This window comes from Octopus bimaculoides, chromosome 8, assembly GCF_046866305.1.
Source record: "Octopus bimaculoides isolate indiv1 chromosome 8, ASM4686630v1, whole genome shotgun sequence".
NCBI classification, from domain to species: Eukaryota; Metazoa; Mollusca; class Cephalopoda; order Octopoda; family Octopodidae; genus Octopus; species Octopus bimaculoides.
This window is the reverse complement of record NC_142935.1, coordinates 94,859,200-94,874,850: the sequence shown is the minus strand read 5'-3', so window position 1 is coordinate 94,874,850 and position 15,651 is coordinate 94,859,200. Positions and strand designations below refer to the sequence as shown.

At 35.8% G+C, this 15,651-nt stretch overlaps 1 protein-coding gene across 4 annotated transcripts in view; it reads right to left on the bottom strand.

The window, feature by feature from the left end:
• The window catches only part of LOC106874583 (uncharacterized), a 236,416-nt gene that overhangs the window by 137,025 nt on the left and 83,740 nt on the right, over positions 1-15,651 (bottom strand). The window lies entirely within an intron of this gene.

Here is a 15,651-nt window from a genome sequence, read left to right as displayed (position 1 = left end):
GGAGCCAGTCCAGGGGCATTGGCAACGATCTCGCTCGAAAGTCCTTACACATGCCACAGGCACAAGTGCCAGGAAGGCGACACAGGGCACAGGTGCCATCACGATATATATGTATATGTGTATATATATATATATATATATATATATATATATATATATATATGTATATACACACATTCAATCTCTCCCATTCACTCTCCTGCATATCACAGGCCTTTAATGAGGACTTGACACAGTCCTTAAATCACAGCCTTGCATATGTTTAGGGATCTTGCTATCCTTCAACAGCAGCATAGTCAAGATGGTACTTTTTCTTCTCTTTTGTTTTTTGCACACATCTACAAAATGACTTTCTAAAATGAAATTCCATTATGCAGCTGAGGAGTACATTTTCATTGCACATTTTATGTAGTGTTCTCACTACATAAATAAATGAAGTTTGTACGAAACGTACATACTGCTATAACCTATTGAAATTTTGTTGCTTTTCTTCAAATTTTATTCACCAAATCTCTTGATTTTGTTTTTGGTTTTTACCCTACCAAATTCTGGTGCCTCAAACATTTTAAGTACCACATTTAATCTTTTGATTAAATCTATATTATATATAGATATAAAATTTAGATTCAAGGTGGATATGGTACTTAAGTTTAGGCATCAGAATTAAATATGGTATTAACCATACAATTCCAAGATAAGGTAATTAAAATCAAAATAAGCAAAAAGGATATCCAAAGTTAATGCAGTACGATCGTTTCATGCGACTCCATTTATTTAAGCAATGCGAACATTACATCAAATGTAAAATGCAGAGCAATCCTCAGCTGCACAAAAATATAGAAATTTACTGAAATTTCATTTCAATAGTAGGACATATTTTTGTAACTACATTTAAACTCTTGGAGTAGAAAGGAAGAATACAAAAAAACATTTTGACTTAGCCAGACCATACAGACTAGCCTATGTCGTTTGGCTAAGTCCAAATGTTTTTTAGTATTCTTCCTTTCTACTCCAAGAGTTTAAATGTAGTTACAAAAATATGTCTTTCTGTTGAAATGAAATTTCAGTAAATTTCTATATCTTTGTGCAGCTGAGGATTGATGTAATGTTCACATTGCTTAAATAAATGGAGTCGCATGAAACAATCGTACTACATTAACTTTGGATATCCTTGTTGCTTATTTTGATTATATATATATATATATGAGGCGTGTGGCTTAGTGGTTAGGGTGTCAGCATCATGATCGTAAGATTGTGGTTTCGATTCCTGGACCGGGCAACGCGTTGTGTTCTTGAGCAAAACACGTTGCTCCAGTCCACCCAGCTGGCAAAAATGAGTAACGCTGTGATAGACTGGCATTCCATCCAGCTGGGGAACACATACGCCATTGAAACCGGGCCCATGAGCCTGGCTAGGCTTTAAAAGGATGCATTTATTATTTGCCCCTGGAAGCTCCTCTGTGCTGATGACTTTGCATTAATTGCTGAGTCACTATCAGAACTAGAGAAGTTTCAGGTGTGGAAGCAAGGCACGGGAACCAATCAGTGGCCCTGGCAACAATCACGCTTGGATGGTGCTCTTAACGTTCCACTAGCACGGATGCCAGTCAGGCGGTGCTGTCATCAGCCACATCAGCGAATTTGATTTCAATTTCATTTGCCTCAACAGGTCTTCGCAAGCAGAGTTTAATGTCTAAAGAAAGGTATGCATAAGTGGGCTGGTTACACTACTGGCATAGGCCACAGGTTATGGTCTCACTTGGCTTGCCAGGTTTTCTCAAGCACAGCATATTTCCAAAGGTCTCGGTCACTAGTCTTGCCTCGGTGAGGCCTAATGTTCGAAGGTCATGCTTCACCACCTCATCCCAGGTCTTCCTGGGTCTACATCTTCCACAGGTTCCTTCAACCACTAGAGCGTGACACTTTTTCACAGAGCTATCTTCATCCATACTCACCACATAATATGACATCACTGTGTTTACTTGGCAAGTTGTGAAATTTGTGTTTTTGTGATCATGTGTATGCAGTAGTCTGTGATTTTTGTCATGGACAGGAAGTTGGAACAAAGAGCCAACATGGAATTTTGCGTTAAATTTGGGAAGTCTGCTACAGAGACATTGATCATGCTTCAGCAAGACTACAGTGACAACGCAATGGTCTATATGCAATGTTTCGAATGGCACGGGTGCATCGCAGAGTCACAGCTCAATGAAGAGCATACTCATCATTTTCTTTGACATCTGTGGTATTGTGCATCAAGAATTTTCGCCCCCCCCTCACCGAAATTATTTATTTTATAAAAATCATAGCATCATTTAATTATTAATATATAATATTCACTAAAAATATCATCATACTAATTAATACATTAATACGATTTGATTTTTTATTTTTTTATTTTCTATTTGAAAATATGGTTATGAAACACCTGTAGTCATTTTTACTATTTTAATATTTATTACTTTGTACTTTTTTTATTTTTATTATAGGTCTTTTTAGTGTATTTATTTATTGAATTTTTCTATATGCGATTGAGAATTAAATAATTGTGGGTTATTTTCTCTAAATTATATATTTTATGTATATTGTATATCTATATGCTGGTGCTATATAAAAAGCCTGTGAAAATAAACATGAATATGATCCACTTGATTCCCATGGATACTATGGACTGTACTGTAATCATCTCAAGAATATGGACTATGATTATAAGAAATATGTGATTTGTGGAAACAGGCACTGTAATAAATTAAAGTATTTATGAATTTTATCCATGGATTATTATTTTCATTATTACTATACACATATGCAGGTATACCTCAGTTTAGGTTGCTTCGATTTAAGTCGTTCTCAATTATATGTCAGTTTTCAAAAATAATATATGGAAAAATAAAAATCAAGTTAAGTCATTTTACTCGACTTTACGCCTATCTGCCACAAATATTGGAATCATAAAATCACTAGAAAACCGTTAAAAGTACATAAAATCATGTTACTGTACAATAAATAAGAATAAAATATAAAGATCATTTTAATATACAGTAAATGTTAAGATACACACTATAGTGTAGCTTAGTGAATGAAATCATGAAATCAGCTGTGCTGTCTCATTTATTGGTCTTTCAGAGCTCATATTGCACTGTAGTTCCAATATCTACTGTTAGGTGTCATTGTCACTTGTGATTCCCACGATTGTTTCAAATTTAGATTCGTTTATGGCTGTTTATCGACTACTTTCTCATGCTCGTTCATTTGAGACTTTATTTTTTGCTCCCATGGCTCCTAAGAAAATTCATTGGCGTTAGGAAGGGCATCCAGCTGTAGAAACTCTGCCAAATTAGATTGGAGCCTGGTGTTGCCATCCGGTTTCACCAGTCCTCAGCCAAATCGTCCAACCCATGCCAGCATGGAAAGCGGACGTTAAACGATGATGATGATGATGATGAAAGTGCTAAGCATCATGCTATAACACTGGAAGATAAACTGGCTATGATAAAACACCATGAGAAAGGTGAAAAAGTGGTAGCAATTGCGCAATCTTTTGGGATGAGTTGGACAACTGTATCGACGATAGTACAAAAGACAAGATTTTAGCACATATCAAATCTGAAGCCCAAGAGATGAAGAACACTGTCATCAGTAATGAAAGAGGCAAAATCTTTGAAGAAATGGTAAGTCTTCTTTCTCTTTGGATTGTTAAGTCGAATTGTCAGTGTGCTACTATTAGTCGAGAAATCATTCAAGAGAGGACCTGAAGAAATAATATCCAGACGAGAAAGATGTAGAGTTCAAGGCGAGTTAAGGATGGTTCATGAGATTTAAGGAGTGAAGAAGTTATCACTCCATTAAGAAGCAAGGTGAAAGTGCATCAGCTGACAAACAAGCAGCAGCAGAATTTTCTAATGCATTAAAGAAAATCATCGAAGAAAACGGGTTTCTTCCTGAACAGATTTTTAATGTAGATAAAACTGGATTGTATTGGTAAAAATTGCCAGGCCGTTCATTTATTTCCAAGGAGAAAACTATTCCAGGCTACAAGGTCTCAAAAGAATGTGTGACCATTATGTTGGGAGGTAATTGTGTAAGAGATTTTAAGTTAAAGCTATTGCTTGAGTATCATGCGCACAACCCCAATGCCCTGAAGAATATACCCAAGGTATCTTTCCCTGTTATATGGATGGCTAATTCAAAAGCATGAGTTACTGTTGTTTTTGAAGATTGGTTCTTCAATCATTTTATCCCAGCAGCAAAGAAGTACTGTAAGGAGAAGGGGATTCCTTTTAAGGTTTTACTTATCTTAGATAATGCTCCTGGCCACCCACAAAACATCAGATTTTGACCCCAATATTACCGTTGTATACATCCCTCCGAACACCATCTCTTCTGCATCCAATGGACCAGGGAATAATTGCTATCTTCAAGCATTACTATATGAAGCGTACACTGCGTCAAGCAATACCTGCAACTGATCTTGAGTCCATCACACTTCGTGACTTTCAGAGGAGATACGATATCTACAAGGCTGTACACTTAGCTAAGCCTGCAGGCACAGCTAAGTGGAGGTGCTTGTCTCCCCCTTGTAAACATAAGGCCACAGGAAATGTGTCAAGGCAGACAGGAAGCAGTGCTGCTTCCTAAGGCTAAATAGCAGTAGTATCATTCCCTTCAGGGAACTGTCACATTAAGTTGACAGCATACAACTACTTTATCACATCACTACTGCATAAATCTCTCTGAGAGATTTAGAAATGTATTATTTCTCTCTGAGAGATTTAGAAATGTATTATTTCTCTCTCTTTCCTTTCCTGAGCGTCCAATAATACTATCCATATCACGTCCTCACCTTATTGTTTTTTTGTTTTTTTGTTATTGTTTTTTTGAACTATATATATATATATATATATTTCGTTTTTGGATTTGGTTTGCAAGATTTTTTATGTGATTTTGTGTGTTGAAGTCTTGACTCAAGACTATTGATAAGGTTGCAAGACGCAATGAAAATTTTAGGAAAATAAAAAGAAAAATAAGTGGAAATTTTACCGGTGAGTGTGTTAAATTTTAAGGCACAATAAGAAAATGACTCCCCAGACACAACAGTTTTTTATATCACCTGTTTCAACATAAATGTAATATATTATATATATTATATACAAACTATGCCATTTTAATCCTGAGCAATGCCGGGTATCTTAGCTAGTTCATATATATATATATATATATATATATAATAGTATTTTTATATAAGCTTAAAGTTTATGGCGATCATCATGCAATGACTAAGGAAAATAGTCTAATAAAGGGGCATATAAGCCCTTGACAAAAAAATAGAAGGCTTTCCTATCCACGTTGCACGGTGATAGCCATAAGCTTTAAGCTTATATAAAAATACATTATTATTTACAGGATTGTAAAATAAAGTGCTGTATAAAAAAAACAAAAACATTCACACTGAAAGTGTGTGTGTATATATATATATATATATATATACATAGATGTAGGTATGTACATATATGTATGTATACATCCATATGCTCATATATCATTTGCATTATATATATATATATATATATATATATATATATATATATGCATATCTGAAGTAGGGTGACATGGCAAGTAGGAAAACAGTACTTAACAGTAAATTTGTAGAATGAATATTTTAAGTAAAAATTTCAATATTGCATGCTACTCTGAGTGTCATCTTCAGGTAACAGTGTAGAGTTACATTTCTCAATTACACACATATATACATATATATATATGTGTATATATTTATATATATATGAACACACATACACACATATATATATATCAGGTCATCCCATAAGTTCTGTCTGATTTTACCTTTTTTAAAATTGAATGAAATTTAATAGTATTTTGGAATGTCTAATGGAATTAAAAATTATTTTTATGCATTTGTATACATTTAAACTAACTAAATATCATTTTACAGAATAATAGAATTAAAATTTCTTTGATTAAAACTGTTTCTAACATGGAAGTATCCAAAGAGCATTTGAGGCACATAATGCTTTATGAGTACAAAAAAGGAAATTCTACAGCCGAAGCAGCTCGAAACATACATTCAGTTTATGGGAAAGAATGCATGAAAGAAAGAACTTGCAGAAGATGATTTGCAAAATTCAGAAGTGGAGATTTCAGGACATCCAGTTGAATTTGATGATAAGCTCCTTGAGGCATTACTTGAAGAAAATCCTGCATTATCAGTTGAAGAATTGGCAATAAAGCTTAGTTCAAACCATCATCATCATCTTCAACAATTTGGAAAGGTTCCAAAACTTGGAAAATGGGTGCCCCATGAATTGTCTGAAAGCAACTGCAAATCCAGAGTTGACATCTGCTCTTCTCTCCATTCTCGTGAACTCATTTCACCCTTTTTGGATAGACTTGTGGCTGGTGACGAAAAATGGATCTTCTATTGAAATGTTAAACATCGTAAACAGTGGCTTGGTAAAAGGGAAAAAGCTCAACCACAACCGAGAAGGGAACTTCATGGAAAAAAGTTTTTTCTCTCTATCTGGTGGGATTGCAAAGGAGTAATTCACTTAGAATTGTTACTGCCTAATGCAACAATCAATGCTCAAGTCTACTGTCAGCAATTAGAGTGTTTGAACCAAGCTTTGAAGAAAAAAAGACCCACTTTAGTGAATCGGGAAAGGAGTGATGTTTCATCAGGACAATGTGCAACCCCATACTGCAAAGATTACATAACAGAAGATTGAAGAGCTTGGTTGGGAAAAAATTCCTCATCCACCTTATTCTCCTGACCTTGCTCCTTCAGACTACCATTTGTTTCGTAGTTTACAGAATCATTTGGGGGACATAATTTTGCAAGCCAGGAGGAGGTCGAAACTGACATTTCAGAGTTCTTCGCTTTGAAACCAAAAGAGTTTTACATTGATGGGATTAAAAAGCTTCTAAATAGATGGAAGGAAGTCATAGATAATCAGGGAAAGTACATTGATGATTAAATTTCAATTAAATATAACATTTGATCACTTGTTTTCTTTATTCAAAATTCGGACAGAACTTATGGGATGTCCTGATATATACATATATATATATATATATATACACACACATATATATATATAAATATATGTACATACACACATATATATACATACATACACACATATATGTGCATTTATGCATATATATACATATACACATGTACATATATATATTAACATTATATATATATACATGATTGCTGTCCACTCGTGACCAAGGAAGACCATTGCTGACATTCAGGAACATTGTGCACTCTAGGACAAACTTATATTTTGCATTTGCGGCTCCGTTGGTGGCTAATGAGCCCTGCTCTTGACAAGCATACACCACTGCAAACATTGCAAACCAAGCGTTCCCCATTCACTACACCAGCAGTGCGCTTTCGAGCAGCACGCTTAAGTTCTTGATGCAGAATACATGCTATCTCAAGTGCCCACCCCCTCCTTAATCTGCTTCCTCCATCTGTGGTGATAACAGGCATTGCTCTCCCAGTCAGTCCCCTGCAAATCACAGGCCTTTAATGAGGACTTGACACAGTCCTTAAATCGCAGCCTTGGTTTCTGCCAGGGTGTCTTTCCATTCACAAGTTCCCCATACAGCATCTGCTTAGGGATCCTGCAGAGAGCAACTGATTCCTTCCGGAATCACTCCTTTACTTATGTGAGACATGGATCCTTTACAAGTGCCATGTAATGGTCCTTGAACGTTTTCATCAGAGATATTTGAGACACATTCTGAATGTTGGCTGGACCATAAAAGCTCCAGACACACAGGTCTTGAGGACAGCTGATATCTTGAGTATTGAGGTGATGGTGCACATGCACTGGTTAGGTTGGACTGGACACCTTATTAGAATGAAGGATAGCAGGCTATAAATATAAACACTCACATATATATATATACATATACACAAATGCACATAGATGCATATATATATAGATAGATGCATATGCCAAAAGACATGCGTGACAAAATTTTTATTACACCTATAATGTTTAAAAACTGTATTTTATAACCTTTTAAAAGAAATTGATTCCTATGTCTAACAATATTGCTTTCATCTTTATATGAGAATTACTCTTTACACTCAATAAAAGAATCACTTTGTCACAGATTATAAAACTATCAGTAAAAAGACACTGTGGAGAAATAAACGAACATGAGTTTCATTCCCAAGTGTTGTGCCATTTAAGTTAATCAGAACATTGATATATATTGCTGTGGAGAGTCATAAAACCTAGCAAGAGACTTTGACAAATTAGTCTGTATTCATAGTTCTTTATCAGATAACCTAGCTGCAATAATATAATAATAAAATCAGAGACATCTGTCAAGTTGTGGGGTGTGAACAGTGTGGGAACTTCACTGCCTAACAGTCGCTAATCCACTTGCTAATCATTGCTTTCAGGAAATATTTCAGTAGAATAGAAATAATAAAGCAATAACTACATAAAATATATTTTCTATAGAGAGCTAATAATTACCTTTATAGTTATTTTATGACTTATTTATATTTAATGATTAGCAGCTGAGCTTTATATATATAATTGAGCTGATGTTGGAAGAAAGAAAGACATTACTGCTAAAAAAAGGCAGTGTGTTGTCTTGCAATTTTTGATTAAAAATGATATCTGCTTGGAATTAATTGATATTAAATATATAACTGAATAATCTTCAGTTGCAAAAAATGTGCATTTTAACATTTTAATAGTTAAATAAACAACAAGTAATTCCTAAATATAAAATTAGTGATAGAATTTTTTTCCACTAATGCTTAAATATAAAAATGAAGCAACTAAATACTTCAAGATATGTACCTAATTAAATGGGTACTGTTGTGTTAAAGTATAATTTACCTCTAAATCAAAAAGGGTACTGTATGAAAAATGTAAATTTTTGCCATTGATCTAGAGAAAGCAATAGGGAAACCACAGTTTTCTATTTGTATTATTCTATGAAAACATAACTAGAGTTTTCACTGATGTTTCAGTAGGTTATGAGGTATTTTATACAAATGACACAGGACATAATTAGAATATTATGAGAAATTTAAAAGATGACGAACAATTTTAGATGTATAGAAAGCAATACTACAAAGAAGAAATCCTGAAATTTTGTGAATATACAAGTTCAAATGATTTCTTTTTTATTTCAATTTCTCACTCTTTTTAGCATTCACTATTATTGGAGTTATCCCAACAAAAATTCAATGTTACCATTCACGTTGAAGTCATTTTGCTTTCTTGAGGTTGTTGCATAGATCCAGTACATTTAGGTGAGTAGGCATGGATAGGCACAACTATAGCTGTATGGTTAAGAAATTTACTTCCCAAGCACATAGATTCAGATTCTATTATGTAGTACCTTGGGTAAGTGACATCTACAGAAGCCCTGGGTCAACCAAAGCCTTGTGAATGGATTTGGTAGATGGAAAAAAAAAAAAAATGAAAGAAGCCTATTATATATATTTATCTATGTGTGAGTGTTTGTTTCTTTGTCTTGACATTACATGATAGTTATAAATGAATGTCAGTGTCCCTCATTTCCAATCTTCTGTCCTACCATGAAATAATTATCTTGCTTGGAAACAGTTGAGGGTTGGTAACAAGAAAGACATTTGGCCATAGAAAACTACCTGAATAAATTCTGACTGATCTATGCATGCATGATAAAGGGAATGCTAAACTGATGATGATGAGGGAGATGTTGAAAAATCCTGTGGAATATTTATTTCTTTATTACCCACAAGGAGCTAAACATAGAGGGGACAAACAAGGACAGACAGAGGGATTAAGTTGATTGCATCGATCCCAGTGCGTAACTGGTACTTAATTTATCGACCCCGAAAGGATGAAAGGCAAAGTCGACCTCGGCAGAATTTGAACTCAGAACGTAACGGCAGCCGAAATGCCGCTAAGCATTTCACCCGACGTGCTAACGTTTCTGCCAGCTCGCCAGATAATATTTTGGCACTTTTTGAATCTATTTGAGTGCAATAGTTGTTCAGCATAGAAGAAAAAAATGGGTATAATTAAGCGAGTGTGTGCCTTGTTTTCTATTGTGGGCAATTTTCTTCCTCATTGATAATGATAGCACCTTAAATTGCTTCCACAATCACCAAACAGTGGAGATTTTTCAATGGTTTTTCCATCGTTGCCAAATTTCTAAATGAGTTTGTTTTGTTGAACTTTTAAAAATAGAGTTGGCATTATTTATAAACTTGTTGATCTGATTTGAAGATAATAGGTGATATGAATGACTTCTGTTCCAACATTTAGCTAGGTAAAATAAAACCAGAGATAGGAGTGTGGTTGTATTTTCAGTGATTTTACTTCATGGTGGAGTTGATCACCAGTTGTCATTCTTTGACAATCCATGACTATTCTAAGAATTGTTACAGATTGCAACTTGCATTTTTATATATAAGTTTTGGCTGAAAAGCTCATAGGCTGACCAAGATACTCTTGGAATGTAACCAAATGAGGAGTATTTTTCAACATAGACCTCCTTGCAGTCCACAAACTCCTTCCATCAGAGTTGCAGTGCTTGGATCCCATTGGTGAAGAATTTTTCATCCTGTTGGTCAAAAAAAGTCATCAACAGCACTGGGGAACAGAAGATAATCAGATGGGCCCAAATCAAGAAACCAGGGAGGGTGATCAACCTGGTGAAAGTCAGTCATTAAAACCAAGGACTTGTGTGCTGGAGCATTGTCCTGATGAAACAAGACCCTTTTCATCAGTTTCCCTGGGTGTTTAGTCTTGACAACCTTTCATAGCTGCCTTAATAAGTTGGCATAGTATGCTCCATTGATGGTGTGATCCTTCTGAACATAGCCAACAAACAATGCCTTCAGCACCCCAGAAAACTGGGGCCATCATCTTCCCTGCAGATGAAACAACCTTAGCTTTCTTTGGAATAAGTGAGGAGGAGTGTTTCCATTGCATGAATTGTCTCTTTGTTTCTAGCTCAAAGTGATGAAGCCAGCATACATCTTTGGTTAGAAAACGCTCAAGGAAACCAGCCTCAAACAACATCAGATTTTCCTGTGATGGGTCAACCCAGTGTGTTTTTGATCAGGTACCAAAAGACCTATGAACTTTTCAGCCCATCCTTGTATGTTGTGTCTGGTGCCAGTGGGCTCCACATGAGACTTGAATTCACTAACATCATCGTCCACTTTTTCTATGCTGGGTAGGTTTGGATGAGTTTGACAGCGCCATCTTACCACCCACTGCAGTCCCGTTGTCAACTGGAATGCACAGAAGTAAAAAGAAAAAGCCAAGCCTGTTGTCATAATCATTGATATTTTCAGATATGTCTATGAAATGAGAGTATAGGTTTTCATACAGAGTTCCTCACATGCACACAACTCTAAATATTTTAGCTCAAGTATATACTAAGCACTTTAATGTTCACATATTGAAAACAACAGCATATACACACTAATGAATGTTACAAGAATGTAGAACTTACAAATATATTTTACATTTTTATAAATGATATTATTAGATTTTAAGAAATTTCTTACTTTATTTTTTCTCTGGAATTATCTATTGATTTATATTTATTGTTGAAAGTACAAATAGCCAAGTGGAAAGGATATTAGACAAACAGCTGAGAGGTTGGTAGTTCAGGTCCTGTGTATTCTTGGCAATAAGGTTTATTCTCAAAATGTGCACTGCACAAAACTTGAAATAGATAATTTTGTGTAGGTAAAAAGTTACTACTCTCAGAAGTGGTAGTTTGGTAAAATTAAGAAGTGTTTTGTTTGATTGAAATACCGAGTTAAATTCCTCAAGGAGTTTTAGAGAAGACACTCTAGTATAAGTCTCAGATCAGAATATGTCAGGTCAAAAATTGTTTTGACCTGACTTGCTATTAGAATCAGGCTTCAAGTGTATGAAAGAAAAGACATTTAGAATTAAGTGAACATCTTCCTTAGACACAAAAGAGAGCCACCATATTATCACTCAATTAAACCAAGTTCAATCACAAGATGTGCAAAAGTTAAGAGTTTCAAAAGATTTCAGAATATTTAATAAGAGGGAGGTGGAGAGAGATGTTGATTCCAGTAAAATATTTATTTTAGGAAGACACATATTTCAAATATCTTCAAAATTATAGATATAAAACTACTTGCTCATAAAAAATTTAGGCGTGACTGTGGCAGGAGGTAGGCTGTGTGGTAAGAAGCTTGCTTCCCAACCACATGGTTGCAGGTTCAGTTCCACTGCATGTCACCTTGGGCCAACCAAAGCCTTGTGAGTGGATTTGGTAGATGGAAACTGAAAGAAGTGTGTTGTATGTATATAGAGTGAAAGTGCATGGCTCAGTGGTTAGACTGTTGAGCTTATGATCGTGAGGTTGTGAATTCAATTCCCGGACCAGGCTGCGTGTTGTGTTCTTGAGCAAGATACTTTATTTCACGCTGCTCCAGTTAACTCAGCTGTAGAAATGAGTTGCGACATCACTGGTGCCAAGCTGTATCAACCTTTGTCTTTCCCTTGGATAACATTGGTGGCGTGGAGAGGGGAGGCTGGTATGCATGGGCGACTGCTGGCCTTCCATAAACAACCTTGCCTGGACTTGTGCCTTGGAAGGTAACTTTCTAGGTGCAATCCCATGGTCAGTCATGACCGAAGGGGGTCTTCTCCCTCCTCACACACACACACATATATATATATATATATATACATACATATGCATATATTTGTGTGTGTGGGTGTGTGTGTGTGTGTTTGTACCCCCACCATCGTTTGTCAGTGTGTTTACATCCCTGTAATTTAGCAGTTCGGCAAAAGGGACTGACAGAATAAGTACTAGGCTTACAAGGAATAAGTCCTGGGGTCAATTTGTTCGACTGCTCCAGCATGGCCGCAGTCAAATGACTGAAACAAGTAAGAGTAAAAGAATATGAAACAGTTTATTAATTGAAAGAAATTTTCAAGAAAGAATCCCAAAAAGGAAAAATACTAAAGGAGACAATTATCATCATTATCTTATCATCACCTCAACATCTATTTTTTCCCCTGATAACAGGGATTGGAGTGGTTAAGTGCACAGTAATTTTTAAAATACTATCCAACATCATTATTATTATTTTCATTGTTCTTCTTTTGTTTTATACAAATAACAGCAAGTTGGAGGTTTTACAGTGCATGTTATTTAAGATTCATCATCATCATCATTTAATGTCTATTTTCCACGCAGGCATGGGTTAGACAGTTTGACAGAAACTGACCAGCTGACAGGCTGTTAAGGCTCCATGCCTGTTTTGGCATGGATTCTATGGCTGGATGCTCTCCCTAATGCCAACCACTTCACAGAATGTACTGGGTGCTTTTATGCAGCACCAGCACAGGTGCCTTTTATGTGGCACCAGCACCTATGAGCCTGCAAGATTAGGGATGCTCAGCTGAAGAGGGTTGTAGGGGATGTGCTGTATACAAGGGCAACCATGCTTTTACTTAGCTTGACATGTCAAGTACAACGAACCACCAAGAGTCTCGGTGCCCTGTCATTCATGAGTCTACCCATGTCTTCATGAGTCTACCTCTTCCACATGCTCCTTCTATAATAAGAGATTGGCACCTCTTGATGCAACTGTCTTTATTCATACACATTACATGGCCATACCAGTGAAGTCTTTTCTCTTGCATGTTGCACCTGATGGAGAGATGAATAACAATGTCTAAGTCCTAAAGATTTGTAATGAATAATACATATATATTATTATTATTATTTGAAAAAAAAACTGAACAATAAAAGTTTTGTGCTTCCCAACTATATGGTTCTGGGTTCAGTCCCACTGCATGGTACTTTGGGCAAGTGTTTTCTATTACAGCCTCGGGATGACCAAAGCCTTGTGAGTGGATTTGGTAGACAGAAACTGAAAGAAGCTGAAAGGCAGCGAGCTGGCAGAAACGTTAGCACACCGGGCAAAATGCTTAGTGGTATTTCGTCTGCTGTAACGTTCTGAGTGCAAATTTCTGCTGAGGTCGACTTTGCCTTTCATCCTTTCGGGGTTGATAAATTAAATACCAGTTATGCACTGGGGTCGATGTAATCGACTTAATCCCTTTGTCTGTCCTCATTTGTCCCCTCCATGTTTAGCTCCTTGTGGGCAACAAAGAAATAAGAAACTGAAAAAAGCATGTCATATATATATATATATATATATATATATATATGTGTGTGTGTCTTTCTGTGTTTGTCTCCTCACCCACCACTTGACAGCTGGTGTTGGTGTGCTTGCATCCCCATAATTTAGTGGTTTGACAAAAGAGAATGATAGAATAAATATCAGGTTTAAAAAAATAAGTACTAGGGTCGATTCATTTGACTAAAAATTCAAGGCTATGCCCCAACATGACCACAGTCTAATGAATTAAACAAATAAAAGAGAAATATATATATATATATACTAGCAGAGATACCCAGCGTTGCTCAGGATTGAAATGGCAGTTTGTATATATATTACAATTATGTTGAAACACGTGATACGGAAAAGTGCAGCATTGACAACAAAATATTTGTGGAGTAAAGTATAGGCTAATTCAACTGAGTGAGATGTCATGTGTCCGTTTGGAGAATTCCAAGCCATAGCCTGTCATGGAAAATTGGAGGTGGGGGTCATGTGATTTTTGAATGCACTGCAGAGCTGTCAGTAGATATACCTTCCTTTGCGGCATTTGGCGCTGCGTCTAACATGACCCATCATCTGAAGTTTTGACACCTCCTTCGGGTCTGTTGTCCTACATCACTCATAAAGTAAATTTGGAGAAACTGTGGTTGTTCATTTGTGGGTAACAAGGAAACAATGAGGTGATAGACTTGCCCTTGAATTTTGAATGTTAGCGTAAATCCATGTTCAGCTATTTCCTTAGATGCACCAAATGATGTCATTTGAGATGCAGGGTTGTATTGTGTGATATTGTTCAGAAAGTCCTTTGACTGGATGGAAGTGCCTTCCAGAAAATCTATAAGTGGTTGAGGAGGAGCTCAATCTTACCTTACCACATGCCATTAGTTTCATTTGGAAATTTTAAAGCTTTGCAGAAATGACAATTTGAATTTAGCACACCAATTTGGACAAAATTGTCATTTTTATAAGAATGGAATGGATCATATCGGAAAGCAGTTCCAGGAGTTGTGAAGAAAGAATTTGTACATAGTCTATTTCTGAGAGCTGTTCTATTGGACCTGTGTCTAAATATTAAAACATTATTTTAATGATTCAGCATTAAATGCTGAAGCATGCCTTTGCTAATTCTTGGGAAATTCTCATCTCGCTTCTGTTTTGCGACTTCATTTGATGTACTGCAGCATGTGTTTGCTGATCTTGGGAAAGTCTCATCGCTCTTCTTTTGACGTGCTGCCGCATGCATTTGCTGTTCTGAAAGTCTCATAAATTTAATAGAAATAAGATGATCTTAGTGTTATCACATTAGAATTAAAAGTGAAAGAATAAAAGTGAAACAAAATATATTACAATATAGATCTTCTTTCACTTTTGACATGTAATACCGAAACAGTGCCAATATTATATTGTTTTAATCCAAATGAAAAAAATAATTTTCATGTTGACACTCACGGGGTCTGATACTATTACCT